Here is a 27,555-nt window from a genome sequence, read left to right as displayed (position 1 = left end):
TTTCTTCAAAATACATTTATTTTATTGAGAAATCATCAATAAATGTATTTATTATGTATTCAGCATCTACTTCTAGCCAATAATGTCTTGTGTTGGAGATATAAAGTTGAAGGAGGCAATATGAAGTGGATTGTGATGGAAGTGTTTTCAGAGTTCTGGGTCTTTCCAGAAGCGGTATGCATATAAATCACACTGAGAATATAGGTGACTTTCTGGGGTGCCTGGGTGGCTCAGTTGGTTAAGCATCTAACTTCAGCTCAGGTTATGATCTCACAGTCTGTGAGTTCGAGCCTCGTGTCAGGCTCTGTGCTGACAGCTCAGAGCCTGGAGTCTGCTTCGGATTCCGTGTCTCCCTCTCTGTCTCTTCCCCGCTTGTGCTCTGTCTCTCTGTCTCACTCTCAAAAATAAATAAACATTAAGTCTTTTTTAAAAGATTGTAGGTGACCTTCCAAAAGAGGCTGAGGCATGGAAAGCATAGTATACACTCAGAATTGGTAGCAGAATTCATATACACAGTGGAAAGTATACCGTTTGCTCATTTATTATATTTCTAATAATTTAACTCAACTAAACTGATAATATTAACTTTATATGTTTACTTCCTTAGAAGAATCTCACTATTTTTTTCTTTAAACTAACAGGAAGTCTTTCTGTTAGCTTTCATTAATGTTGGCAACTTTTTAAAACACATTTTTACTCCTCACAGTAGCTATTTTTAAAGTAAAGAAAATGCTAAGAACACTTGAGTTATATTTCTGTTAAAGCTACTCACACAAGGGCAACTAAAAATTGACATAGCCGGGGAGCCTGGGTGGCTCAGTCAGTTAAGCATCTGACTTCGGCTCAGGTCATGATCTCGCGGTCCGTGGGTTCGAGCCCCGCGTCGGGCTGGTGCTGACAGCTCAGAGCCTGGAGCCTGTTTCAGATTCTGTGTCTCCCTCTTTCTCTGACCCTCCCCTGTTCATGCTCTGTCTCTCTCTGTCTCAAAAATAAATAAATGTTAAAAAAAATTAAAAAAATAAAATAAAAATTGACATAGCCAATATAAGATTAATGTACATTAATGTACCAAATTTTATCTTTTATCTGCCTTTTTTATTTACTATTAATTTTTTTTATGTTTTATTTATTTTTTGTTTTTGAGAGACAAAGAGTGCAAGCATGGGAGGGCCAGAGAGAGGAGAGAGAGAAATCCCAAGCAGTTCTCCACACTGTCAGCACAGACCTCTAGGCAGGGCTTGAACACACGACCCTTGAGATGATCCATGAGATCATGATTTGTGAGATAGTAACCTGAGCTGACTCAAGAGATAGTAACCTGAGCTGACTCAAGCTGACACTCAACCAACTGAGCCACATAGACACCCCACCTAATTGCCTTCCAAAATCAGAGCAGTAGAATGCATGCATACTCCTAAAATTGGGATTAAATAATTTTTAATATGTGTTGCAACTTTTTTGACAAACATGGAGTTTATGGTTTAGTCCAAAAAAACTTCTTAACGGAGTCCCCAAAATGGTTCTGATAAAAAAACTTGTTTATATGCTACATGAGAAAAATGTCACTTTAAAAACACTTTAGTGTTTTCTTCCATCTGTGAATCATTCTAGAATTAAATCCTGAATCTCTATGCACTTAAGTAAACGTTCAGTGTTGACAACATGAAGTCCAGGTGTCATTATCCCAAATACTGGATGAGAAAACTAAGATTCAGAAAGTTCATTGACTCCTTCAAGTTCACAAAGCTAATAAATCATTGAGCTGATACAGAAACGATGTCTTTAATTGCATGTAATGTCAACTTCTAAGATCCTTGCTCTCCTGTTGCAAACCTTACACTAAAATACTTTCCAGGGGCGCCTGGGTGGTGCAGTCGGTTGAGCGTCCGACTTCAGCCAGGTCACGATCTCGCGGTCTGTGAGTTCGAGCCCCGCGTCGGGCTCTGGGCTGATGGCTCAGAGCCTGGAGCCTGTTTCCGATTCTGTGTCTCCCTCTCTCTCTGCCCCTCCCCCGTTCATGCTCTGTCTCTCTCTGTCCCAAAAATAAATAAACGTTGAAAAAAAAAAAAAAATTTTAAAATACTTTCCAAAACTCCATATTGCTTTTGAAAAAAGATCAATAAGCTTCACCTAATGCAAATACACAGTTGTTCTCACTATTCAGCAAGCTCAAGCCTCTTCCAGCTGAGTTCCTTTCTGGTCACCCATTTATTCTAAGGGTCTGTATGTATAGTATGACCCACGGGATAAGGTTCAGGCTATAGAGGTAGGCTGGACAATAGAAGAGCTAACAGAACCTGTTCAAGATAATAATGTTGAACAGTTAAAGTCTTCAGGATTCTTATAGAAGTAGAAATAGGGCATTTAGCACAGAACTGTAACCAATGCAATTTTAATATGGTTAATATTCAGAGTAGCAATAAGGTTAAAAGAAAAGAAATAGGAATAAGGCCAGTGGATTTTTCTTCTGAATAATCTGTGCCTGGTAAGTAGGATGTATTTACTTAGAATGTATGTTTATATGGAAGAGTTTGAGGGATGGCTTGTTTGGATTATGTATGGAGGGGCATAGATGGCCATACGATTAGTGAACTTATTTATAAAACTGAAATGAATTGTCAGCTGTGTAAGCTAGTCCTAGATATCCTTTGTAGGCTCTATAACCTAACAACTATTTTATTCATATATCAATCTGGTGAGCATGACTACATAAAAAGACAAATGCAAGAAACTGATAGATACAAATTTGTATTGACAAATTAATTGGGTTGACAATTCAATGAGGAGGACCTTACAATAATAAACAGGGGAAATAAAGGTAAGCCCAAATAGCCATAAGATAGGACCTTTAAAGTACACATGACTGACAAAACCTGAAATTCTTTTAATGGTTATTAGGAGAGAGCACAGGCTAGAGCAGCCCCTTTTAGCTACAAAAGATGACATTGGTTCTGGGCCTTGAGGTAGCTATGGGATGATAAGACACTGATATGTAAGATAAAAGGCAAAGAGTTGGATTTTAAAATGTGTAAACTATATAAGTGGGTGTGAACAGATGAACTTGGTTGGATTCCTAAGAATGCACTGAAAGATAAGACTGAAAATACATTGTGGGAGCTATATTTGAAGGTCCTTGAGGACCACATTAAGGCATTTGGCCTGGATTTAGTAAGCATGGGGATTGGGATTTGGGGGGGAAAGGAAAGCATGATTATAGTTAGAGCTTAAGAGTGATTTGTCAGCAGAAATTGAAATTATATTGGAACAGAAGCAGTGGTAAAAGTAGGGAAAATATCTAGGCAGCCATTACAAAATAGCAAGCAATAGAAGATAGCAAGCAATAGACCAGAGCTTTACTTCTGAACTCCTGCACCTTCAGCAAATCTCTTCCTAGTAGCTCTTATTTCTAAAAAAAAAGTAAATCTGGATATAGCATAGCTACCAATTACCACACAGGTTTTCACCTGTAAGTGTATATAGGAATCACTGGGGGATCTTTTGAACAAGGCATGTTGAGGATCAGACCATCAGAAATTTGAATTAATATTCTAGGATGAGACTCATGAAGGTTTCAAAAACTCCCCAAACAATTTTGATGTAGGAGGCAGTGGGGTTGGCATCTAAAAAATGCTGCTTTAAAGAGTACAGGATTAAAAAAAAAATTCTTCTATTGCATCCTCCCAATAGGAAGCCTGACAACCAATTGCAAAAAGTTCTCAATTATGGAACCTCTGATCTACTCTATTTATAAGGAAAGTGGAAGTTAATTATAATAGTAACAAGTTATCAGCCCAACCATTGCTTATAATAAGCCAGTAAGAAAATGTTCATAAATTGCAAAGTTTTGGCATTTTATAAAACACACTGCTCTTAAGAAAGAATCTCTTTGTTCGCAGTGGAAAAACCAATTTTTCTGTCATTTTTCTCTTTGTCTTTCTTCTCAGGAACACACAGAAAAATGTAAAGATGTACGACTTATAAATGGATAGTGTATACTTGTCACCAAAACTAATGAGTGCATTTTAAAATTCATTTTAAAACAGTACTAGCAGGAAATGCCCCTGGCACTTCACTGCATCATGACCGACCTCACATAGTTCGCCAAAAACACGTGTAGTAGACACCATCTACTCGGGCAGGATCCCCCATTCTCTCAGCTTCTGTGTGCTTTGCTTCCTTCATCCTACATCCTCAATTTTTGTTTGGAGGAATGTCCTTGAGCTATTAAAGCTGCTCTGCTCACAAGTGAGGGGAGACACAGGTACCTGGGAATTTAAGTGCATCCAGGATAGCTCTTAACCAAAGATAGCTGGTATGCAGTTACAAAGCCCAGCTCCTTCTAATGTACTTGGGACAAATTCTGAGGTCTAATCTACATTCCAGAGCTTCTCTGAAGAATCAGGCTGAGACTAGTACTTTGCCTGCAACCTCACTTTTGGCTTCTTCCCATCTTGCATCTTGCTTTCCCCAATCCCAGGTGGGTTTCTCCTGGGAGTACTGCCTTAACAAATAGCTTGTTCGGGAGCCTGGGTGGCTTAGTTAGTTAAGCGTCTGACTTCAGCTCAGGTCATGATTTCACAGTTTGTGTGTTCGAGTCCCACATCAGGCTCTGTGCTGATAGCCCAGAGCCTGGGGCCTGCTTCAGATTCTGTGTCTCCCTCTCTCTCTCTGCCCGTCCCCGGCTTACACTCTGTCTCTCTGTCTCTCAAAAATAAATAAACATTAAAAAAAAATAATAATAGCTTGTAACTGATTCCTTATCTAGGCCTGTGAGTCTAGGAAACCCAGGCTAAGACACAATGTTTATGATCCCTCTAGTAGAAAAACAATAAATAAAAAGACAAGTGTATCAACATTTTGGTGTTTTGCTGTAAACAAGGAAGTCTTAGTCAGAAAGTGTCTCTGATCCTATATTGAAGAGCAAAGATTTATCAGTGAAGTTAAAATAGGAAGATATGTTATTCTACCCAACCTACCCAACTCCAGAGTTGTTTTACCAGATACCAATTTTCCCTTATTTGCTTCTGCAGTTTAATAGTAAAGACAGATTTAGGAGTGCCTGGGTGGCTCAATCGGGTAAACATTCTACTCTCAGTTTCAGCTCAGGTCATAATCTCATGGTATTGTGAGTTCCAGCCCAACATCAGGCTCTGTGCTGACAGTGCAGAACCTGCTTGGGATTCTCTGTCTCCATCTCTCTCTGCCCCTCCCCCCTCGTGCTGTCTTTATCTCTCTAAAAATATATAAATAAATTTTAAAAAAATATATTAAAGACAGATTTGGTAAAATCACATTTTGCCAAGTAAAACCAAAAATACCTTAATATTTTATTGTTTGTCAGGCTCATCATTTATCCATCCTGGAGTAATCACAGTTGAGTACAGGAACACATTTCGAAAGGGAGGTAGTCAGAAGAGTCAGATAATGTTTGCAATTTTGTCTGCAACCTGTCTTTTTATTTAACACTGAATGAACTTAAAGTCTTCAGAGATGTCTCATCAAAGCTTGATAGAAGACTGTTGGTTCTAATTCTTGATGGTACCATTTTTAGTAATTTTAGAAATTGGTATACATAAATAAAGACTTGTCCACAGTATAAATAGCATTTATCAGGAAAATTGTGTCATCACACAATTGTAAATTCTAGAAATACCTATGCAGATCTTTTTGAAAATATGCACTCTTTCAGAATATGCTCAAATTTTCACTTAAGTCTTCTCTCAAATACAATCACTTTCCTAACTCTACCCATTGGTCTTATTCTGGCTAAGCCCGGATTTGATCCCTTACAAAAATATCTCAGAGCCTTAGACCTATTGACCTGCCTATGTTTTCTTTTTTTTTTTTTTTCTTTACACTTTACCATTTCTTTCTACTTCCTGTGGATGTTTCTTGGATGCTTACCTTCCAGACCTTAATTGTCATCCTGTGATGTAACTTTGTTGTTAATACCTACTTGGATAATTTGCTAACATTACCCAAGTATACATCCAATTAAGGACTCCAGAAGCCACCCCTAGTATAAGATTAGAGCTTTATTCTCTCTAGTGCTATATTTGATAATCCTGGCAATATTTTCCATAACAAATTCACAATCAGACTTAGTTCCATTGCTTACAGCTCAAACCAGATTTCAAACTGAGATCCGTGGAATTCTAGTAGTACTTGAGCATAGTTAGAGGCAATGTGTGAAAAGGAAAATTGATCCCAATATAAAATGAATTTGAGGGCTGCCTGGTGGCTCGGGTGGTTAAGAGTCTGACTCTTGGTTTTGGCTCAGGTCATATTCTCTCAGTTTGTGAGTTCAAGCCCTGTGTGGGGCTCTGCACAGTGGGGACCCTGCTTGGGTTTATCTCTCTCCCTCTCTGCCCTTCCCTGGCTCATGTGTACTCTTTCTCTCTCTCTCCAAATAAATAAATAAAATAATAAAATAAAATAAAATAAAATAAAATAAAATAAAATAAAACAAAATGCATTTGAAAAATGTTAGTTCAAACAAAGCAAAACACATTTTTTGAGGCAGAATATTTCAAACACTGACTATAGTAATGTTCATTGCAAATCTTCAATAAAGAGATAGCATAAGCCTTACTTATATATTCTATTCAATAATCAAGCCCTTTCCTTATCCTTGACATCTTTATTGAGGTATAGTTGACCCAATAAAATGTACATACGTATAGACTCATAAAATGATTGACATAATCAATTTAATGAAACTATCCATTATCCCCCAGAGTTCTTTGTATTTGTTATAATCCATTCCTTCCATCTCTGTAGCTGCCATGTCTCCAGGCAACCACCAATGTTTCTGGCATGTTTTTTGTGGCATCCTAAAGGAAAGAGTGAATAAGAAAGGGAAAATACATTTCCCTTTTAAGCTCTTGGAAGAGGTGGAGGAACTCTTTCAGAATGTAAAACGTATCTAGAAGTACAAAAAAAAAAAAAATAGGAAAGATGATGTTTTACATAGAACACAAAGAAAAAACATTACGTGTACAAATATTTAAACATTCAGATAAAATATGCAAGGGTAGCAGAATGTAACAAATTATAAAATTGCAACAGAAAAATCTTTTCTGACTTAAAAGTGGATCTTGAGAGTAACTATTAAATATATTTATTGAACACCAGTTATACAAAAATTTCCCACCGAGAAATAACTAACACGGGTTTTGAATTACATAATAAAGTATAAACCCTACCAAACCCCAAGCAGGAAATAGACTTTGAAAACTTAGAAAACAAAATAAAATAAAAAATAAAATAAAAGTAAGTAAACCTTATCTTCTGCAACAGAATTCTATAGCGATTTGAATAATCCTTCATATATGAAGTAAATAAAAATATTTACACATATATCTTTAGGGAAAATAAAAAATACTTCCTGACTTGAAAAAATATAATGCAATTAAGAGTTAAAAAAAGAAAATTCATAAGGTAAACATCAAAAAAAGTTTAGAATTATCTTAACACAAATAATTCATATAGATATTATAGGAGTCCTTCTGGAGCTCCAATAATCCACAAAGTGGTCCCTTGATGGTATTTCCTAGATTATGCTAGTGTTATTCACTCTCTTCATTCTTTTTTCTTTGTTTTCCTCTGACTGAATAATTTCAAAGTTCCTGTCTTCTATCTCACAGATTCTTTCTTCTTTTTGATTTATTAATGCTCTGTTTTATGTTTTTTGTTTTTTCAATGTAATTCATTATCTTCTTTGGCTCTACAGTTTCTCTTTGATTCTTTTTCATGATTTTTATCTGTTAAATTTCTCATTTTGTTCATACATCATTTTCCTGATTTTATTGAATTGCTTTTCTGTATTTTCTTGTAGCTCACTGATTTCCTTAAAACAGTTATTTTGAATTATTTGTGAGGTATTTACCTCATAAATAAATAAATAAACAAATAAATAAATAAATCTATCTTTCCCTATATTTGAGTAGTTTTCAGCCATTGTGTCTTAAATTTTTTTTTCTGTTCCTATCTTCTTCTTTTTTTAAGGATAAAATGGCTGAAAACGCTCAAATGTAAGGAAATGTTTGGATATCCAAATTCACGAAACTCACAGGTAATCAAGTAAAATTAATTAAAAAGATTCTCTCCAAGACATGTTATAATGCAACTGTCATAATTTAAAGACAAAGAAAGAATCTTAAGAGCATCAAGAGAAGAAAAGCCTGTAACTCACAAAAGAACACCCATAAGGCTATCAGAAGATTTCTCAGCAGAAATCTTTTAAGTTCGGAGGGTAGAGCAATACATTCAGTGATGAAAGAGAAAAGAAATAGCTGACCAAGAATACTTTATCCAACAAAGTTGTCCTTCAGAAATGAAAAAGAGATAAAGAATTTCCTAAACAAAAGCTGAGAAGATAATGGCATTTTTTTCACTGTAATAGAAAACAGATTCTTAAAATTTGTGTGGAATCACAAAGACCCATAATAGCCAAAGCAATTCTGAGAAAAATAAGAAAACTGGAGGCATCACGCTAGCTATAGTAATGAAAAGAGTATAATATTTACATTAAAATAGACACACAGACCAATGAAACAGAACCAATAGCTCAGAAACAAACACTTGCATATACAGTCAATTAAAATTTGACAAAGGGACCAAAAATCCTCAGTGGGGAAAGGATAGTTCTCTCCAATAAATTGTGTTGGGAAAACTAGACAATCACAGGCAGAGGAATGAAGTTGGACCCATACCTTACCCCACTTACAAAAATTAACTTGAAGTGGATTAAAGACTTAAACATAAGATCTGAAACTGTGAAATTCTAGAAGAAAACATAGGAAATAAGTTCCTTGACATTGGTCTTGACAACAACCTTTTGGATATGACACTAAAAGCACAAGCAGCAAAAGCAAAAATTAGTAAATGGCACTACATCATACAAAAAAGCTTCTACATAGTAAAAGTCACAATCAACAAAAAGAAGAGTCAGTGTATAGAATGGGAAAAAAATATTTACAAATCACATATCTGATAAGGGGTTTTAATATCCAAAATATATATTAAAAAAAAAACCTCATACAACTCAATAGCAAAACTACAAATAATTTGATTTTTAAAAAATGGGCAGAGACCCTGAATACAAATTTTTCCAAAAGAATACTTCCAAATGGTGACATGTACGTAAAAGGTGCTCAAAATCACTAATCATCAGGGAAACACAAATCAAAGCCACAATGAGATGTCACCTCATACCTGCTAGAATGCCCATCATTAAGAAGACAAAGGATAACAAGTATAGGAGAGGATACGGAGAAAAGGGAACCACTGTGCACTGTTGTTGTGAATGTAACTTAGACTACCCTATGGAAAATAGTACGGAGGTTCATCAAAAAATCAAAAATAAAACCACCATATGATTGATTCAGCAATCCCACTTTTGGGTATATATCCGAAGGAGATAAAAACAGGATATCAAGGCATAAGGATACATTGTGACCCTGCTTAACAGGGCATAAGGATACATTGTGACCCCGCTTGAGCCCACAAGTCATCCTTAATCTGGATGGATCAGGGAATGAATTTATGGAGGCGGTTTGTTGGGTGGAATGGGGAAAACGAGAAAACTCACATAAGCCAGGTGGCCAGGTAGAGAGGGGGACTCTGCGCTTTGTCTGTCTTTGGACTGCCAACGCATACGTAAGAAGACAGTTTCTAAAACAGGAATAAACTCTCTGTTCCAAAACTACCTCTCTCTGCCCAAAGCCAAACACTCTCCAGAAAATTTAATACTTAACATAAAAAAGAAATTTTACAATGTATCCAAATAATTAGATTTATATCCAAAACTAGGGAATTGATCAGTAATAACAATGTTGGATAAGGCCTCAACTCTCTCACAGTGCCAACATATGCAGACCTTTCCATATAAGTGCAAGGAAGAAAAGGGGAAAAAATCAGTAATATAAAAACACTCAGCATGGGAAAGAATAGGATAAAATGAGAATTGAGAGCAAATAATGCTTTATAAAAACAGTCATTATAAGAAAAAGAAAAGAATTCTTTTGTTTTGGGAAAAATTAGAAAGCATGTTGCATCTGTAAATCTAGAACTGGCTCTTATAAAAATGGAGCAATAACAAAACGAGGGAGTTCTTGGAGATGCAAATCATAATTGCAAGGCTGTTATTTTGTTTTTAAAGAAGTGAATAGATTGAATTAGCCAGAATAGAAAATTATTACATGAAAAGAGAATCCCAGGAAATTCTCTGAACTTAGAAGAATAATTAAAGGCGAACAGATGGAAGTTAGGAATTAAATAAAAGAGATGGGGAGAGCTAATTTGGGAAATCTTATATATAAGAGTCCATATGGGGTAAATACGAAAAAAACAGAAGAAATAAAGAAAAATATGTTTTAAAAAATTCCCAGTATAAGAGACTCAAATTTATATGTAGAAACACCTCACTAAGTACCTGGAAAATAAGTCATAGCCTTGTAACATTTCAAATTAAAGGGTGAGAAAAATTAGTGTACAATCTTCCAGACAAAAAAATTAGGTTGTTTTTGAAGAGAAAATACTTCAAGACTAATTATCTACAAAAGTAAATGCTAGAAGACATGGGACAATTTCAAGTTTCTACGGACTTCGAAAGTGTGTCATTCACAGTCTTTCTAATGAAGAAAATATGTGTAAGAAAATAATTATATTTTCATGTCTTTGATTAACACTTCATCTGCTTGTGGCCCAACTGGACCTTCCCTTCTGTGAAGTGTCTGGACAAAACTCTTCCCAATACTATTAGATTTTTGCCTTTTTCTTATACAGATTCACTGAAGTTCATACATTCTGAAAATGTTTTGTATGTGTCGCAAATATGGTATGACTTTACACTGTTTTTGTTGTATGCTTTGATACATAGAAATTATTTTTGGGGGGAATTGTTTTAAGTTGATTTCAGTAATTCTTTTCCTCATGAATTTTTGTTTTGTTTTGTTGCCCAGTTAATACATCCATTTCTTTTTGAAGGTTGTGAGTGAAAATATTCTCCTATAGGTTGTATATAGGTTGTTCTTTCATATTTAGGTTTTCAGTCTACCTGGAACTTATATTTGTCATGGTAAAAAGAAATTAAATCCTCCCCTTACATTGATGTAATCACTCATTCCAGAACATGGCAAAAGTAACTCTTCCCATTTGATCCACTTACATAAAGTTGTGTGTGTGTGCGTGCATGCACACACAATTATCTTTGATGTCTGTTTTCTGCTTTGTCTATCTTTACATAAATACCACACTCTTTTCTTTTGATCATGATGATTTTATCATAAGTCATGATACCTTTGAAAGACAAGTCTCACCATTATGTTCTTTAAAATCATCCCGTATACTCTACTTTCTTTCCATTTCATATAAACTTTGCATTAAAATTATCAATTTAGGAGTGCCTGGGTAACTCAGTTGGTTAAATGTCCAACTCTTGACTTTGGCTCAAGTCATGATCACATAGTTTGTGAAATTGAGCCCTACATCGGGTTCTGCACTGACAGCATGGAGCCTGTTTGAATTCTCTGTCTCTCAGCTCCTCCCCTGCTTGTACACATGCTTTGTCTCTCTCTCTCTGTCTCTCTCTGTCTCTGTCTCTCTCTCAAAATTAAATAAACATTTAGAAATTTAAAAAGTAAATAAAATTATCAAGTTAAATGCACACACATTGGATTTTGATTAGAACTGCATTGCATCTATAGATCAATTTTGAGAGAATTTATATTTTGGGATTATTGAGTATTTTAAGCTATGAATCTGGTATATTCCTCATTTATTACATTTAAATTTTTTCTCAATTAGATTGGTTTTTTATTTTCAAAAGAAGTATACAACTTTTATACAATAAATTTTTGTCTGGCTTTTGTACAATAAATTCCTAGATAGCTTGTATTTTTTTTTCATTTGAAATGGGATTTAAATTTTCTTACTATTTTTTAACTTCAGGTAAATTTGTATGTAATGATTTCGATTTCTAGTTATTAAATCTGTATTCAACACTCTGATTCTGATAATTTATCTGTGTATTCTATGACATTGTTTTTAATTCACATTGACATGATCTGCCAACATAGACAGGTTTTTGGTTGTGTGCTGTTTGTTTGTTTGTTTGTTTTTCCCAGTCCACATACAGTTTTTTTCTTCATCTCTCTGCACTGAACACCAAAAATTGAAAATGTTGTGATAATGGTAACCTATTTCTTTTTTCTAATTTTAAAGGAAATACTTTCAACATTTCACCATGAAATATTTTGTTTACTGTGTTTTATGTAGATAGCTTTATAAGATTAAAGGATAAAGTATTAAAACATTTCTTCAAAGTAACACAGAAGCCAAAAAAACAAACAATGAATTATGAACAATCATATTTCTGCCAGAGGAGAAAAGGTATATAAAACTTATATAATTGCTCTAGTTACAACTTTAAACAATAGAAAACCTTTTTAATTGCTCTAGTTACAACTTTAAACAATAGATTATTGAAAACTATTCTTTTACTTATAGCTTCTAATTATTTCTTTTCTTAAATGGGGTGACATACCTCTAATGAGCATAACTGCTCAGTGTAAGTTACAGTGGCTTGAATACATTTTCCAAAAAACATTTGTCAAAACCTCATAATGATTTATTTTCGTTCAAAGTTAGATCATTTAATCTCTTGCATTTCAAATTCTTACCTCTATGTAGGTGGGTCCTACCACTATAATAAGAGTTGAGAATATGCAGAAAAACAGCAATGTATGCTACTCACAAATTCTGACATCCTCCTTTGGAAATTAACATTTCATATACCTACTAATTACAAATACTGTTAAGGCATAATTTTATGTTTAAATATTTACAAGATATTGGGTGCAGTTTGTGTGCAACCTATTCGAATGAAAGAAAAAAAAAAGTATTTCAAATTAAAATTTTTGATCCTCAAGAAGAACTTAAGTATATGTGATCTCTAAAGAAAAGACATGAGAAGTACAAATTATGAAAAGTAGAGATTCTATTTACCTGGTTAAAAAATGCATATTTGAATGTGCAACTACTAATCATGTAAGTGGTGATTATGTTATAATTTATATCTTTAAAAATGTATAAGCAAGCTACTTCCATTAAGATGATTCTTTAGATAACAGCAAGAAGCACTTCTGTTATTTCCCGTTGTTATTTCTATGTTTGAAATGTCCATAAAGCAGAATCAAATTAGTTAATTATATGAAAGCAAATAAAAATTAGCTTTTTTGGTAAAGAAAAAGAATTTGCTTCCACCTACTTGATTTCTTATTTCAGCTCCTATGATATTCCCTTGTACTGGATTACTTTCCCATGAATATCATTGATAATGCCCATTGATTGTTTACAACATTCCCATCTCGGTTTTCAATTTGACATAGAATAAGTTTCTATTTCTTATAAGTAAACCAAAGTGCTGTAGGCAGAACATCATTTACAATACCTAAATCATCTGCCATATAAATATGATTTTAATGCTGCCATGGAAACAGAATGCTTATTTAGATTAAAAATATATGGAAGATGCATTTTCAATGATCATGCAAGTAAATAATGGCATAGTATCTAGTCAAACATGATCTCAAGATAGTCATATCTCATACTTTAATTTTAGACATGTAAATAGTAGTATTTGTTAGAAGGAAACATGTATAGAGTGTGATAGAAGCCAATTGAGTTCATTTATTCTACCTGGGTTTGTTAAACCCCAAAAGCTTTTTTTAAAATTCCAATGTCCTAATTATCTTCCTGCAACTCTCTACTATCTTTGACTGTTGATCTGAAATCCTGAATTATAATTACTATATCCAGAGTCCTTACCGACTTTTCGGTTTGTTTAGACTCTTTTCAATATTAATATCAAAAGTGCCTTCTTGAAGTTACTAATATCTTCTTAAAATTACAGGTATCCACTCCACATCCCTTTTTGTAGCTCAAGCAGCCAATATTGACAGCTATCTTTTTTTTTCCTCATCAAGAGTTCTCAACATGACATTCTCAAGTAGCATCCTGTACCAGTTTTCTCTTGATTATTGTCAACATATTTGGTGACCATTGCTCTTCTCTAATAAGTTAATAATAGTTTAAAATAGTGCGTGATTTATAGTGAGAATTCAATCAATTTTAGTTATAATTATTAGTAGTAGCAGAAATTTCTTCCCTTTTAATAAAGATTAGTGTCCTTTAGTCACAGAGACTTCACCTATTTCGACTTTCAAGTCACAAATAAATCCATGACTACCATCCTGCTTCCTCATTGGAATGCCTATTCCATTGTTACATATTCCCACTCATTAATAATAAATAAATCAAGAACAGCAATTGCGGGGCGCCTGGGTGGCTCAGTCAGTTGGGCGTCCCACTTCAGCTCAGGTCATGATCTTGTAGTCTGTGAATTCAAGCCCTGCGTGGGGCTCTGTTCTGACAGCTCAGAGCCTGGACTCTGCTCCGGATTCTGTGTCTCCCTCTCTCTCTTCCCCTCCCCTGTTCATGCTCTGTCTCTCTCTCTGTCAAAAATAAGTAAACATTAAAAAAAATTAAAAAGAAAAAGAACAGCAAATGCATTTATTAAGTTAAATTTAACTCCCTGTGAATTTCTGTACATTGGTTCTATTTATAGCCTCTGGACTTGTGTGTGTTAGGCTAAGTACTCCCTTTTTCACATAATACATCTTCCTCTATTTAAAGACAGGCATCATGATACCTCTGAATCTTCTCCAATCTAAACACTGACAGTCCATATATATTTTCTCATTGCTTGTAAGAGATAAAATTGACAAGACAAAAATTTGTCAGATTGTCTGCTTTCAAAAAAGAAAAAAATGAAGCTCCTGCATGGATTTCCTCAATCGCTGTCAAACCTTGTCTCTTAAGGAAGTATCGTGCATGTTCTTTTCTGTTAGTCTACTACTTTGTACCTTATTCCTACACTTATGTCGCTTTCATTGTCACCCAAATTTCTCCATTTGCTTCTATCATCTGGATTTTTAAACAAATATTCAGACTTGTTAATGTTCTTCTATTATTTTCTCCAAAACCACTAGTCTCCTTTTCCATAATAGCCTTTCTCTAAAATTGCTGGTCATGTACATAGCTTTCTCAAATAGCCTGTAGTTTGAATTTAATCCCATTAATTTCTTTCCTCTATCTTCCCCATTTCAATGTAAAAATATTTCAATTGAATGGCATATTTTCTTTTCAAATACATTCTACTTCAAGGTAGATTATGATTCTTGGTTATTATGGGAATTCTGGGATTCCATAGGTCAGGCCTCGTTTTCTGAAACACAATACGCGAATTCAACGAAAGCATGATGGAGCAACAAAACCTTCTAAGGTGACAGTATTTCACTTTACCCACCTCAGTGTTATAAGTGACTTCCACTGAACAGGTAGTATTTGTAAACTCAGCTGCAAGAGTCCAAAGAAATGATAAGTATGGTTCTAGTAATTTGAGTCAAGCAGGCGTGCTTCATTTCAAAACAACCAAATACAAGGAATCTTGAAGCTGCAAATAGGTTGATTTTCTTTTTGAATTTAGAACTGAATTATTTGGAATCTGTTAGGAATTTCCCCAAAGGAATCATTCTTGTATGTGGCAGCTTGTTTCTGCAAATCAGCTCACAGTTTGCATTTAACCTATTTTATAAAGTAGTCCTGTAACATTTCAAAGAGCAATAATAAAACTTTTTTAAGTTGTCCAGTAACAAATTTAGTGAATAAATTAAAGCAAGAAAATAATAATTGTCTTATTTACCTTAAAGGTTAATATTGAAGGAAAAGATTAAGGGTGGTCCATTTTGCTGGTGACTTTGTATAGTATATATATAAAAAAAAAAACCCTTAAGCCATAGAGCCTATCCTTGAGGCATGCTTATTGAACGTGGAAATCATTGAGTTAAGCAGGGCAGCTTAGCAAAAGGAGGATTACGGGCCCATCTAAAACCAGATGTAGCACAGTCCATCCTCCACTGTTGAGACAGTGTAAGAACTGAGGCTTGGAAGTGTATGATTTCAGAATGGTAGGGAGATAGAAATAATGGCATGTAAGGAATCTATGTGGTAGCAAGAGAATTAGAATGGGCAGAGAGGAAAAGTCCACCAACCCTACCCATTCATGGGCAATTTTACAGGGTGCCCTAGTATGTACGATTAAAGCTCCATGGAAAATTGACACACAGTTTAAGGGAGGGTTCTCCAGAGCCCAGAATCAGTGTCAGAGTATTGAGTGAGAACATGAGTAACAAAGGTTACAGACGGAAGAGTCAAACCTCAAACTCCAAGCAGCTGTGCCACCTACCAGAGGGTGGACAAAACCATTGCTGTTACCAAATGAGGTGGCCTCTGTCACTAATAAGATCCCAACCACTGACTGTAACATGGGAAGTAAAAACACAGTTTTACAAAGCATAGAGGTAGTGTGTTATTTATGAAAGGGGAGCGGAGGGGAGGATGATAGCCCAAGGTCCAGAGCTAACTTTTAGAAGCTTGTGACAATGGGCATATTTCCCACTCCCTGATCCTTCCAAAATTGCACCTAATTCACTCACTTGTGTAACCTATGGAGGTATGGGATTCAAGGCTGACAACAGAAGTGAAAATGTTTATTGTAAATTGCAAACCGCTATAAAAAGATAAAGTCATACATTGAAGAACAAAGTTCAAATTTCTAATGACCTCATTTGATATATTTTATTTTTTTGATGTTTATTTATTTTTGAGAGAGAACATGCACAAGCATGCATGTGCACATGTATAGGCAGAGAAGGGTCAAAGAGGCAGAGAATCCCAGACTATGTGCTGACAGGGTGGGCCTCAAACTCATGAACCCTGATATTGTGACCTGAACCAAAATTAAGAGGTGGTTGCTTAACCAACTGAGCCACCCCTCACTTGATATTTTTTAAACAGTGAGTTTCTTTGCTCACTTAAAATACAAATCAATTTATTAAAACATTAATTATTTACATATATACCTTAGGCATACATCTATTCCATAGGGTAGGAGTTATGACTGAAATTACATCAAAGACTGATACTCATGATTTTTTTAAATGTGCACTTATTAATCTAAAGCATTCCTAATTTAAACCTCATTGTTTTAGATACTAAATATCAAACATATTTATTAGGTTGCTTTTTCCAGCTCCTCAATGATTAGGCTCCACTTAATATCCTACTTGTTGGGGCACCTGGATGGCTCAGTTAGTTCAGCTTCCAACTTTTGATTTCGGCTCAGGTCATGATCTCCTGGTTTGTGGGCTCGAGCCCCCAGTCAGGCTCTGTGCTGACAGTGGAGAGCCTACTTGGGATTCTCTCTTCCTCTCTCTGCCCCTCCCCTGCTTGCATGTGTGCCCATGAATGCGTGCTCTCTCTCTCAAAAATGAATAAATAAACATTAAAAAAAATCCCTACTTGTAGGCCAGTTTGGACTCAGTTTCTGAACTCTTACTGACTAAAGCAGGAAGCAGCCCCAGGACATGAGTATCTCACTTAGAGGGCTTAGCATTCTGCCCCCTCCATCTCCATCCTGTGTGTGGTTTTTCGGGCACAAGGCTCCTCTCAGCTCTCCATTTCTGAGGAGCTCATGGCTTCCATTTGCTGAGACTTTCTCTCAACCCCTGTTGCAAATTCAATCTCAATCACCTGCATCGAGCACAGTATGTAGTATAGAGCCCTCAGTAACTGCCAACGTGCTTACCATTTTCCATCCCACCCTCTGACGAGGACTAAAACCCTACCTGCTAGCCAAACACCTTCTCTAGAGACTCATATTTTACCTTGAAACCTAAGCTTTAGTCTTTTTTTCCTTGCACGCATTTCTGTTTACTTGGAAGGCAATAAATGATAGCAATGACCTAGATTTCTGATGCTGTGTGAAATCCCTGCTTTTCCATCAGGCTGACATAGCTAATATTTTCTTCTATATTGACCAAACTTTATAAAAATTAGAGTCCATTCATGTGTTCACTTGTTTGAAATTCCACTGTCAGCATCAGTTTCAATTCCTTCAATCTCTTGACAGATCTAACACCAACCCCTCCAACCCACCCTCCTAGACTTTTCAAATTGCCATGCTTCTATAACAAGTCATTAGAAACAATACTTATTTCCAATCCAATGCAAAAGATACATATATATATATATACATGTATATGTCTATATACATATTCATACACATATGTACATATAAATACATATATTGTATATATACACATATGCGTATATTTTTATATTTGCATATAGTCTTTTCTTTCCTTACACATTAAAACTCAAAGGATATATATTGTGCTATAACTACTATTTAAGAAAAAGCCAAGATTTATAAATAACAATTTAAAAAATCTATTGACCCTTAGAAGAGTTCTTGGAAAGAGACTAAGCACAAGTCCACACAAAGCATAGAAATAACCAATGCTATCTGCTTGTCATTTTTATAATACTAGAGTTGATTGTGCTCTTGCAAGGCGACAATAATGGCACATTTTCACAAAGGGCAAACACATGTAAAATGGTTGGTCCAAAATTTGTGAAGTTTAGTTCTTCATTTTTATGTTAGATACACGTAAAAATTTCGAAATACCGTAACTTCTCCTTTAAAAGTACTTTAAAGGCAAAGGTGAACTATTTTGTTCACAAATGCAACGTCATAAGAATAAAAGCCTCTTGACTATTTTACGTAGACTTAGTTATATGTTGCATAGTCCAAGATCTCTATTAGTCCATGCAGTTAATCTGCATTGTTTTAAAAATAAATAACTGCCAATGTTTACAGCAGCGCCTTCAACAATAGCCAAGTTATGAAAAGAGCTCAAATGTCCATCAACTGATGAATGGATAAAGAAGATTTGGTTTATATATACAATGGACTACTACTTGGCGATGAGAAAGAATGAAATTCTGCCATTTGCAACAATGTGAATGGAAATGAAGGGTATTATGCTAAGTGAAATAAGTTAGTCAGAGAAAGACAGATATATGTTTTCACTCATATGTGGAACTTGAGAAACTTAACAGAAGACCATGGGGGAATGGAAGGGGAAAAAATAGTTTCAAACATAGAGAGAGGCAAACCATAAGAGACTCAAATACAGAGAACAAACTGAGAGTTGATGGGGAGGGTGGGGGAGAAAGGAAAATAGGTGATGGGCATTGAGGAGGGCTCTTGTTGGGATGAGCACTGGATGTTGTATGTAAGTGGTGAATCACGGAATCTACCCCTAAAACCAAGAGCACATTGTATACGCTGTATGTTAGCTAACTTGACAATAAATTATATTAAAAAAAAAAGTGTGAACAATAGGATTGTGAACCCCCAAGAAGAGAAGTAAAAATGCATATCACTAGCATATAGAAAAAAATTAATAAGAAAACACACACACTAAATAAATAAATACATACATAAATAAAAACTGCCACATGTTTAAGCAATAAGTTCAGCAGCAAAAGCAAGCAGAAAAATTGTTGGAGAACACGAAAACCACTGTGTCCCAATGTGGCAACAGCAGTGATTTAAGAAATGGTTCTGTTAATCTGGAGGCCTCTAAAGACGCAGCTGAAACTTATCTTCTGGAAGACAGAGTGTGAAGCATGTCACAATAAGGTAACAGAGAGAGGCAGGGCCCGTGTTGACCTGGACAATGCATGCCCCAACTAACCATGGCTTACACATATATGTGTTTATTTGTACCTTTATATTTGCAAACAGGAACACAGAGACACGTGCCAATTTCCTTACCAGGTAAAATACTTCTGTGAGCCAGACTCAATAAATTTGTAGCAAAAGTAAGCAGCAAAACTAGAAAAATCAAACAGAAAAAAACAGTAGTGTCTATTGGAAAGGTATAGGTCCATTTTAAAAATCAGTGTATTAAAATGTAGATGTAGAAATGAGATCTGTCAGACTGTGATATGAACATAATGATGAAAAATGCTGTCATTTCCCCACAAAAACAACAAAGTGTCAAAGAAAATATGGCAAAAAACAACCAACCACCCAAACAAAAAACCCCAAAACCAAAACTCCAAAACCAAAAAGTGAGTATGTTTATAGGAGTCATTTTGAGATATGATCCAGAAGCAAATATGTTATGGGTTTGAGTCTAAATACATCTTCTTCTCATGAGGAATAACTTCTGAATGTAGCAAACATTATAAAATTATGCAACTATGATGTCACTTAATGAACTCCTGTAAGAACAATTATATTTATAATACAAGCATGCATATGTGTATGTGTGCATGTTTCTGTGCATACCTATATATATGGATATATTCTGCAATTCTAAGGGAAGATTTATCCAAAATGTATAAAAATAACTGTTAACTGTACCCCTCAAATAAGAATGTGAGTTATTTGCTAGCTTATAGAATTAAATAGATGATAAAATCTTTGTAAGATTATAACTATGGTTCTTTAATCCTTTTGAAATGAAGAAATTATAAGCAAAGCCATTGCTATAAGGTTCAACATACTGAATGTTTGTCATTATTTTATTATCCTATTTTATAGATGAAGAAAATGAGCATTTGAAAGAACATGAAGCATTTCAAAATCTACATGGTGAGTGGGGGAAATGGTTGGAATTTGAAATATGATTTTCCCGATCTCAAGTGCATGTTCTTTATTTCTTTTGCTTATCTTATAATATTTTGTTTGATGTTTATTACATTAACTGATCTTTGGTGGTGTATTTATTTTTTTCTCTATCCCAGGTTGACCTAGATTAGTAATCATTAGCTCAGAAAATAGGAATCTTTTTGGTTGTTATATGCGTTGTATTCTAAAACTATTAATTGGACTTGATTTGACTCAGTATCTTCATATTTGATAACTATTTAAGCTTTATAGAATCTAGGTATTTCTGAAATAAATAAATGGAAGCAATTAACTTCAGAATCCTGAAACCAGTGTTTAGTGATAGGATCACATGGAGGCTACTGAGGAAAGGAAAGATTGCTTTCTCTAGGTCACATTCAATGCAAAACTCCTTACCTCCCTCTTTTGGCTGTGAACAACACATAAATCTTAAGAAAGATTTCTTTGTACTAATTTTATAGTCAGTTCAGAATATTGGAAACAGTTACGCCTCTCTGATTACTTTTATCTTTAGAATTTATATTTTGGGACAGATTAAAAAAATTATTTTGTTTTTGCCCACGCCCTGAACATGATCACCCTAGTGTCTATTCCTTTTGATAATAGGACTCCTGATTTCAGGTGGTTAAAAGAAAAGATGGGTCCTTCAACATTATTGGTAAGTGTTTTCTGCTACTTCTTAAAAACTTCTAAATTACATCTCAAGAGCTTTTTGAGATAGGTTTTTACATCCACTAAAGTAAAATCAGCCTTTTTGGGCAAATGTGACCTTCTCCCTCAAATTCCTTGGGAAGAACTGACTGTGAAGGGGGAAAAATTTATATTCAGGTTAGCAACGTTTTAAAAATTGTAAAGCTCCCTAGGAGTTTATGAATTTTGAATATAAGCAATATCATCTAATTATGTGAGAATGACTTTGCAAATAAACCGGTGTGTTGTATTGCACTTTTGAGTAAACAAACCTCACTGAGTTATGCTAACTTTTCTATTTTTTCTTGTATTTTTTAATCAAGAATGAGTAACAGCACTACCACACCCCACCCCCTAAAAGAAATGTTCAAAATGGACACCATGTCCTTGATCATAGCAGATCAACTGCTGAATTATGACCATTTCTTTGCATTTCTGCTAATCATTTCAGAGCCTTAAAATTTATTTCAGAAATCTGTCTTGCAAGACTGTGAAGGGTTAGAAATTTAAAGGGAAAAAAAAATCCTCCAAAGCTTCTTGGCGACTCTTCCCTGGAGAATAACTTCAGGCTTAGTCTCCAAAGTACTAACAGATGTAAACACTTCATATTTTCCACAGGTAATTGCCACATAATTTTCGAATTAATATTAAAAAAAATAATTACAACCTAACCAAATTACATCTTTCTCTCTTGGGTCAATCTAATTTAAATAGAATCAAGGAAGGAAGTAAATGGGTTCAATTCTTGCATTAAAAACCATCTTACGGTACCTGCTCAGGTGTGGAATTTCCTGATGAGGCAAGGAACTTTGAGTTCAGAGTCTCTAGACAAAAGAGCAAGACAGACAGGGGATATTTCCCCCCTGTTCACTATGCCCATTCTTTCCATAATCCTACAGTGGAAAGCTGTATGGACTTTGAGGTTTGAATTTGATACTTTCGCCAACATATGATTAATTGCATTTAAATACCAGCTCTACTTGCCTTTCAAATGAATACAACTCTTTATATAGTAACTACCTTCTGCAGAGATCAGAATACTTACAAACCAAATATATTGTCAGTGGTATATGTTATATATGTAAACACATCTGTTTTTTTAAAACATTCAATATTTTTCTTTCTAAACAAATTATTTGATTTTATTTGTGTTGATATTCTTAATTATATTGTACATCAAACATAGTTAAGTGTTTTTTCTTACTCATTTGAAGAAAATTCTCCTTATATCACATGAATAATAATTGATCTTTGTTTAAAATATAAAAAATGAATAAACTTACGTTAACTAAAAGAGAATGAAGTCTTTCTGCAAGTATCATTTAGTTCAATAGGTTAAAATATATACACCCTTAAAAAAACAAGGTTAATATTTATTAATTATTTCGATAAATACCCATGTGTAAATTATGGAATACTTTATATTGATATTTGATACTCAAAATATTGATTTATAAACCATTTTGAGGAAGGAAGTATTCATTTATTATTTATTTATCAGTGATAGAGTCAGACTAACATTTTACATTTCAGAAATGGTTTTCCACTTGAATAGTAATGGCCATGTATGAAATCCTTGATTATATTTCCCTGCTTTCTGGTACTATGTGCTATATTTATCTTTTGATGCATAGAAATGTAACCATACAACAGCTTCTATTCACCAATCATTTCTGTGACCTGTAACTCAGTAATACATTTCAATATGAATGAAGGTAATAAACTGGGTCAATATTTCACGTGCCTGTATTATTCAGCAATTCCTATGAAAAGAAGTGGTATGAATAAAGAAGTAATATAAGAAGCCAGTGAGTAAAACAGCAACAGGCAAAAGGAAAGGATGCAAGAAATGGGGTTGGAAAAGAACTTCAGTGAAAGAAAGCAAAGTTAAATTTGAATTTGTATAGGAAAAGAGATTTGTTTAGTCCTGATTAAATGTCCCTAATTTCTAGATACTCTCTTTTTGTCATATACTATATCTGAATGCTGTCATAAATTTATTAAGATAGATGATCTATAAATAGATACACACATATATTCATGCATTCAAATATTTTTTTTTTAAACTTCTACTATGTATAAGACATTGTCCTAAGCCCTGGAGATATATTAGATAAAATCAAAGAGGTATTAAGTAGATGAACAATAAAAACCTTGAAGATGTGAAAAGGAAATTGATAACTTTTCTAAGGATATCCACTTGACCTAGACAAAAATTTTAAAGCAATGTGTAGACAAGGAGTGACTTAGGTGTAATTTTTTTTATGAAATAATTTCTACTTGCTATTTTCATTGAAGGTATAAATACCATAATAAGGACTTCCATCTTAACAACTCATTTGTACTGGACTCTCAGAAAATGACAGTCTCTCACCTGCTGTTCTCCAGAGGACATTGTTTCTTTTGTACCATAAACAGAGGATTGCCTCTTCATTGGTAGATCTCAAAAGAAAAAGAAACTGGTCTTTCTAAGGTCATGGTTTAATAATAGTCAAAGAGAAAAATATTAGCTAAAAAAATTGCTGCTTTTTGAAAAAAGTTTCTCAACTTTATAAAGTTTCTTAAATAAAAACCTTTTAACTACTAGCTAAATCTGAAACACAGTTTTTTTAAAAGTCTAAGAATGTCCAGTTGCTATAAATTTGAAAGGTCCAAAGAAGTCATTAAGATCCTTTTTTAACACAACTGTATTTTGTTATTGAAAAAAATTCTTCAAAAACATTTAAACTTAATATTCAACAAAGTAAGAAATAAACTAAGTAATTAGAGTTTTACTGATGTTGTCATCAACCTAAATAAGATTAAAAAAGAAAAATCTGTGGTAATCTGATTTAACTTCACCAGTGGCTGGTTCATGCCAACATGTGTTGAGGTTTGCAAACTTCTAAAATATGTTTATATTTTGCACATTTATATTTTATGGAATCAATCACATACAGACAATGCTTTTCCAGAGTGAAAATTTTAACTCAGAAATAAAATTAGTGGTCATCTGGAAAATATCTAACAACTTGCTCTTGGTGAGGAGGTGTCGATTTTTAATTTTTACTGATTTGCATAGTGTTAAAATTTCTTCTATCACAACTGTCTTCAAGCCACCAATTTGGCGTCACTGGGAATGGAGTTGGGAAAAGATGGACACACTCTACTTCATGAGCCAAGGGGAGGAGCTGGCTGCAGCAAATCACTGGATTATTTGATCAGATATAAGTTACTATCGATTGTACAACACCATTTTAGCTACCAGGAAGAAGTAAATGCTGTCAATTCAATTATTACAAAATGCTTTCTTATTAGTCTTCCCTGCCGCCCCCCACTTACTAGATAAGTTCTTTCAAAGATTCTCTGGCTCCAGAAGGGTTTCCCATCCTCTATTCAACTTGATAAGCTGAAAGAGATGGAAAGATATGCAGATAAAGGGAGTTCTGGATAGATGTGCTATCACTAGAACTGGGTAGTAGGTCAAAGAAACCTAAATTGCTTTGCAGTGTTCTTGCCTTATGGAAAAGCCAATCCAGGGATGTTAAGGCTCATGCTTGACAGAGAGGAGTTGTTGCAAAATAATTGTATAGATAGGACCTGAGAGGTTTGTGGTGGAGAGTCTTACCCTAACAGCAGCTGGACTTCTCCCTTAATTGAGTCAAAGTCAGAAGCAGCATCAATCACTGCAAACCAACTGTAAGACACCACATCATTTTAAGACTATAGAAGTCTGAAAAAACACAGTCATAAAGTTAATAAGATATGGTGTATCTTATTGATACAATAAGCAAAGCTTACAATAAGCAAAAGCTTCCATCAGAACCAATACTGGGGAAGGAACACTTAAACTATAATTGGTGAATTGCTGGAGGCTCAGTGTGAACAAGACTGAGTTAAAAACTCAAGGGATGGGGTGCCTGGGTGGCTCAGTCAGTTAAGCATTCGACTTCAACTCAGGTCATGATCTCACAGGCCCCACGTCAGGCTCTGTGCTGACAGCTCAGAGCCTGGAGCCTGCTTTGGATTCTGCGTCTCCCTCTGTCTCTGCCCCTTCCCCCCCTCGAAAATAAATAAACATTAAAAAAAAAAAAAAACTCAAGAGAGCCTCAGTCTTAGGGAAGCTCCTACACTTTTGTGAGTTGTACCTCCTGGTGCCCAACCAGGAAGAAAACAGAAGGAAAGAAGGAAAAAGAGACTGTAGAAAGTGAAAGAAGGGGGGAAAAGGATGGTGGGAAGGAGGAAGGAAATAATGGAAAAAAAATAAAAAGAAAGCATAAAAATCTACCTCTGGTTCTGAAAACAATTCTAAAATTTTGGATCAAAGCTACACAGGACAACTGCAGCCTGAGTGAAATCAGAGCCTTGCCTTTTAAGGTGACACCATTCAACCAACCAACATGTATTTGTTCAGATAAGTTATCACATGACTAGTAACCAAATTTGCCTTTGTGTAATATTCCTCCTATCTGTTCAAAAGAAATGATAATGAAAAGAAAAACTAGAGCACATTTGTTTCCTTTCTACTATTACTAACATTGATGTACTTCGGGTTGAGAAACAAAAAGCAATCACTAGGTAAATAGCAAGGTTTTTGTCTTAGTTTCTTTTACAGCTTTGAGAGTTAAAAGAAATACTATCTAGGGGAATGGAACTACAAAATAGAAACAGATACACCCATTCTCACTCTATAAAATCAGAGAACCCTGGAAAGCAATTTAATCTGAAGAACATTTAGAATCTTGATTAAAGTCATTGTTTACTGCCCAGCACAGATACCATTATATCAATGAGTCCAGGTTTACCATCAGCCACATCGGAACAACATTGCCTTCAGGGAAATTTTAAGAGACCCATTCAGTTATGTCCTAAAGCTCTTCCAATACCCAGACTTCAAAATTGTGATGATGAATATGTGAAAAAGGAAAAAGTGTATAGTCCGCTAATGGAAGAGTTCAAAATATTTCTGTCAGCTTCAAACCAATGAGCAGAAACAAACTGCAATGCTCTAAGGAACTGTTAGAATAGAAGATAAAAGGAGGATGAAGTTTCTGGAAAAAAACTTTTCTAGAAAAAAAATTAGTTTTATTCTTATGTTTATTTTGCACTATTGTTTGATTTTCAAAATGCACAAAAGAGTTGTAGATTTCTTTTTTATTTTGGTTTTTTTTTTTTACCCTTTTTAACAGTTATCTCTCTCTTTAAAATGTTATGTGCCACTAGGAAAAACAATAACCCTATATGAATGTTCAGCATGCATTCCTACACTGTGCCTCTTTGTTATCAGATAGAATTTTAAACCACAAAATACAGAGATAAATATAAGTCTCATTAAATGGAAAGGAGAGGGGAGGCTCAAGATGACAGAATAAAAAGATCCTGAACTTACCTCCTCCCACAAACACACCAAATCTACAGCTTCATATGGATGAATTCCCTCTGAGAAACACCTGAAAACTAGTAGAACAGCTCATGCACAACAAAGATTAACAAGACCACACTGAAAGGGGTTGGAGAACCAGAGACACAGTCTTACTCCATCCCTGGTGTAGTGACTCACAACCAGGAAGGATATCACAGTTATGGAGTTTATCCTTGAGGACCAAGGAGTTTTTTTCCTACATCAGGCAGCTCAACCTTGAGGTCCACACTGGAGGGGTTATCCCTAAAAACATCCAGCTTAGAAAACCAATGGGGCCAGGAGACACAAAAGTCTGTGGGGAATGGAAAGTCCATTCTCAAAGGGCTTATGCACAGATTCACTCACCCTGAGAACCAGTACAAAAGCAACAGTTTGAAAAACACCTGGACCAAACATGAAGATTTCTTAGCTAATCCCAAAGCATCTGCCAGGGGTGCAGGGATCAGTTGGGACTTTCTCTGGATGCAAAGGCATTGGTTGACACCAATTTTGCCTTTTCATTACCCCTTGCTAGCACCAGTGGGCTTGCTAAAGCCAGAAGATTTATGTAGTCCACACAGGGGACACCCCTTGGTCACCTGACTCTAGTGATTAGGGGAGGGGAAGGGGTTATGTGTCTGGACTAAAACAATCAGAAAGACAGTTCTTGGCAAGCTACCATCCCCAGGGCACAACACAGACAGCAGACTGAACTCCCAGTCTTCCAGTGAAAAAGGCCTATTTGTCCTGGAGCTTCAGGCTGAAGGGCAAATACAGATTTACCACACATCTAGGGGCTAACAGAGGTGATCTCAGGGAACATAGGCCAGGGGATACCATTGTCACACTCTCCCTGGGCCTCTGTGGATCTCACTGG

General features: G+C 35.0%; 1 long non-coding RNA gene across 2 annotated transcripts in view; it reads left to right on the top strand.

Moving 5' to 3' along the window:
• The window catches only part of LOC123588057, an 87,674-nt gene that overhangs the window by 32,031 nt on the left and 28,088 nt on the right, over positions 1-27,555 (top strand). For both annotated transcript variants that reach the window (XR_006707670.1, XR_006707671.1), the window contains exons 4-5: positions 20,522-20,572; positions 21,230-21,266. This is a non-coding gene — a long non-coding RNA (uncharacterized LOC123588057). The remainder of the gene's footprint in view (positions 1-20,521; positions 20,573-21,229; positions 21,267-27,555) is intronic.

Source organism: Leopardus geoffroyi, chromosome D3 (assembly GCF_018350155.1).
Source record: "Leopardus geoffroyi isolate Oge1 chromosome D3, O.geoffroyi_Oge1_pat1.0, whole genome shotgun sequence".
In the NCBI taxonomy this organism is placed as follows: domain Eukaryota; kingdom Metazoa; phylum Chordata; class Mammalia; order Carnivora; family Felidae; genus Leopardus; species Leopardus geoffroyi.
Note: the sequence above shows the minus strand (reverse complement) of the source record. Positions and strands in the feature narration are given on the sequence as shown.